This window comes from Diaphorina citri, unplaced genomic scaffold, assembly GCF_000475195.1.
Source record: "Diaphorina citri unplaced genomic scaffold, Diaci psyllid genome assembly version 1.1 scaffold944, whole genome shotgun sequence".
Taxonomy (NCBI): Eukaryota; Metazoa; Arthropoda; class Insecta; order Hemiptera; family Psyllidae; genus Diaphorina; species Diaphorina citri.
Genome location: NW_007378375.1, coordinates 41,212 through 45,621, shown reverse-complemented (window position 1 = coordinate 45,621; position 4,410 = coordinate 41,212). Strand labels below are relative to the sequence as shown.

The window sequence follows — 4,410 nt, the reverse complement described above, 5'->3', positions numbered from 1 at the left end:
TAGGTACATAGGTACTGATTTTCTCTAATCACTACGGGCTAAAAAATTCCCGGAGGGACGGACCCTGCTTGACTATAAACACCGAGTATACGTATACCAGCCTGAATTTCCCTTGCTAAAGAAATAGCAAAGGCTGAGAGGGAAGGGCATCCACTCGTAAAATTTGTAGCCAAAACCAAATGTCAGCCCAAAGCGATCACCCTAGTTAGGACTGATTGAGAGGCTGACGAAAAATGCCGACCCCGTCTGTACACGGGAAAAGGTGAAGAAAAAGAAGAAGATCAAGAAATGTCTGAAGTTAAGCAGCGTTGATCGTGGTTGATATCGGGATAGATAATCACATCTGGGCAATTGCTTTTCCCGACCCCACTCAGCTTGAGCGAGGTTAACGGTTATGTTAAATAAATAAAATCTAATCTAAATCATGATTTATCTGTGGTGAAGCTGAGAACTTCTTCACAATTTTTGTGGATATCACAGTATTACTAAGAGCCTCCTGTACTATTTCTAACATATCTATATTTTTTCTTTTTACTCTGGTAATGCCGCCACTGGTCGCTACTCGATTAAAGCAGCTACTCAATTGTCCTCACGAGGCTGAGTGCACCCCGAACTCCAAGCACAGAGCCGAAAAAAAACCTCGGCCCCGCCGGGAATCGAACCCGGACCTCCTGCGTGCAAGCCTAGTGTGATACCCACTCGGTCACGCAGGTTGCTCCTACCTACGGTTATGTCAAATGCCCTAAATCAATCTTTTGTTTCTAGAGGCTGGAGACTCTGGATTCTTCGTTCAGGCCACCCGAATTCGAGCAATACAGGGACGGTGCCAATTATGTTACCAACCTCACTATCAATCATTTAACCTACCTCCATGTCGGACCCTACATGTGTCGGAGCACTACTCATAACAGCTCTATATACATCTTTATCATTGGTGAGGTTCAGTACTTACTTACTTACCAACCTCACTATCAATCATTTAACCTACCTCCATGTCGGACCCTACATGTGTCGGAGCACTACTCATAACAGCTCTATATACATCTATATCATTGGTGAGGTTCAGTACTTACTTACTTTCCTTGTCCGGAAAACCCAATGTCAACGTCAAATATTATGCCAGTGTGTTGCAGTCTTGATTGCGGTTTCATTGACTGCTATTAGGTCTCGTTGTGTACAGGGTGTCTGAAGATCAGGACAGATCAGTAAGTAAGCCATATCCTGGTTCAGTCAAATGACAAGATAGTTATGTGTTGCAGTCTTGATTGCGGTTTCATTGACTGCTATTAGGTCTCGTTGTGTACAGGGTGTCTGAAGATCAGGACAGATCAGTAAGTGGGCCATATCCTGGTTCAGTCAAATGACAAGATAGTTATTAGAATAGGACAGAATATACCCTGTTTATACTGCAAGAATGAGACTGAAAAGTCCCTTTACTCCCATAGTCTAAACAAGTTTGAGGATGGTGGTGGGTTTACGGGTGGTGCCGTACCTAAGTTAAAGCAAGGTAAATTTACCTTCTGACAGGCGAATACCTTGTGTATCCTGCTCGAATGAGACTGAAAAGTCCCTTTACCCCCGCAGTCTAAACAAGGTCTCGTGTATTTTATGGGTTTAACAACATAATTCATAATGTAGATCAAAAGACTTTGCTTAGTCATGCCTCTAAGAATTCAATTGATTTCTTTTCTTCCCTACTTTCAGACAAGTCTCACATGTTGGCTTATGAACCAGCCACCAACATATTCACCACTGCCGACAGTGATGTTGTGATACCCTGTAAGCCCACTGAACCTCGCATCAATGTCACCCTCGAGGATGTAACTGGAAGAGAGGTAAGAGACAACCCTTTATCCTTTAGTTATTAGGTCAGGGCCCATCTTTGCAGCCCAGTAGTTAAGAGCTCTGACTTTCAATCCGGAGATGCTGGATTCGAATCTTGACCGGGGCAAAAATTTTATGTATCTTTGACTTCCTACATTTGTAGGAGAAGTTTTTCAACTGTATGCTGAGAAGTTAGATTAGGTGCAATTAATTTCCATGCTCTATTTCTTAACAAATGCATCAGTATAAAGTGTCCACCTTTTCATATTTAATTTCTTGGTTTCTTTCTACTAACAAATGTTTTATCATCATTCATTTTGGGTAATGGCTCATTTAAAAACCAATATGTCTATGGATATTATAACCAATTTAACACTTTTCAATACACCTAACCAAACAAATGGCTGTGGCAACTAACCTTACTTTACGTTCACCCTATTGTGGATTTAAAACTGACAAGGGTCAACAGATATTTTTTATAACTTGAACGTCGAAATAAGTAAAATGATGGTATTTTGTCGAAGCTAGTAATATGGTAATCAGTTTTGTTTTATGTGACTTGGGATTTACATAAAATGGTTCTGTTTGAAAGTGTAGGAGAGTATTGCATTTCCCGAAAAACTCCTAAACATATGTTACGTATGTATTAGCTTGAAACTATTACCCAACAAATAAAATCCATTGTGAAATGTCGCTATCTCCTCACCCGTTACTTAATTTTGAGATTTCATTTCAAAACCAATCGCGCTCTCCTTTACTTTTAAATTTTTCGGTGTCAGAAAACCCATTTCAATTCCAGGGCTGGTATGGAAAATCTCACATTAGTTTCTGTCTTGTTCATGTTTCTTGCAACATTTTGTTGCATGCAAGTCAAACATTACGGATAAAACCCCACAATCATATCACGTGCCATGTTATTTAGCCCATAAGATACGTGTGACCTTGTTTAGACTGCTGGGGTAAAGAGACGTGTTCTGGGTAACAGGGAAGCAGTATAAACAAGGTCTATTCTATTCTATTTATATAACAGCCTTCTATTTATTCTATTTATATAACCCCTAATGAAAACAATTGAAGAGCAGTCTCTTATACAATATGAAAAACTCAGAAAGCGGGCCCTTTTTGCTTCCCCAGAGGATTTCTCGGGACAGCGGGACCAGGGGCTCCAAAGCGGGACTGCCCCGCCGAAAGCGGGACGTATGGTCAGCCTAGTTATCCTGCTCGAATGGGACTAGTACTATTTTATTTTAGAAGCAATTATTATCTGCAAGCAATTATGAACGCAGAACATTTATTAATATGTCCTGGCCTTTCAAACAACGACAACTTGGTAGCAAAGTATTGGGATGCACGAGGGAAAATGACCTAATAGTCAACTCCGAGCATTTGAAAACAACAACAACAACAACAACATATAACAGCCACGGGAGTACGGGCAATATGAATGCATCGCTCTTATGTAACCCTGTTGATTAACCAAATAATCGTAGTAATTATTTGTACTTACCTAACTAAGTACCTAATTTATTTTAAGTTACTCTCTGGTCTACAGTCTCATATTGAAAGATATTTTGGCTTTTTCTCGACGTAGCGTAGATTACACGAAAATCGTCTATAAATGAAGCAGGGTGTATAGAGTGGGTGAGTTAGCAGAGAGTTACCATTATTATTATTTATTATTACTCTGTTCTAATGTCAGTGGAATACTCACTGATTGAGTCAGAGTCTAAAACACTATTGTTCAATTCTAGAGGTATAGGCAGTAAAACGTGTAACTTACGCTTCCGCTCCCTCTTCTAACCCCCCAGGTACGGGGAGTTAGGATCTGACTGAATAGTCCACTGAAAAGAGTAGTTCCTTTATAACTAACTCACTAATTCACTATACGTTCATACGTTTAATAATAATATCACTCACTCTGTACACATCTCTAAATTAGAACCTGAAAACGGCTACTTTCCCTGTCGCGTATAATATCTCTAGTAGCGCGGTCAAACTTTCTTGACTTGGCGGGGCGGAGCGCTACCGCGCTCCTTAATTAACAGAGAGTTACCATGAGACTGTGGACCCGCGGGTCCAAATTTCATCTAACCCTCCTCTTCTGTCCTGTGTTCCTCTCTAATGTAAGGTGCCATACGGGATTCCTATCCGCGGTGGAATGATTGCGACTTATAATGAGCAAGTGGGTATTACGTTGCGTGGTGTGATAAGCCGCAACTCTGGTTACTATAGTTGCGAGGCCTCCCTGGGCGAAAGCACGGAAGAGTCCGAGCCATTCTTTTTATATGTTCTGTGTAAGGAGAAGTTATTTTTCTTTTTGAATGCGTTCGACGGGACAATGCTGGGGGCCGCGAGTGTGTTGCAAACTTTACCGAACAACTTGAAATTTGATGAAATATTTCAAGTTAAGTTTTTTTTTACTTTCTATTACTACAGTATAGCGGAGCTATGCTAGTAATGAAAGTATTGCAATCGGTCCAAATTTTCAAAATCGGGAAATGGGTGGAAATATCCGTTTTCGGTGTGTGCGCCTGCTTTACCAAAAAAAGTGGTTTTTAGCATGGTCGTAGTTCGTTACGTACCGCG

General features: G+C 40.7%; 1 protein-coding gene across 1 annotated transcript in view; it reads left to right on the top strand.

Moving 5' to 3' along the window:
- The window catches only part of LOC103513240 (vascular endothelial growth factor receptor 1), a 40,904-nt gene that overhangs the window by 9,996 nt on the left and 26,498 nt on the right, over nucleotides 1–4,410 (top strand). The gene's annotated exons all lie outside the window — the stretch shown is intronic.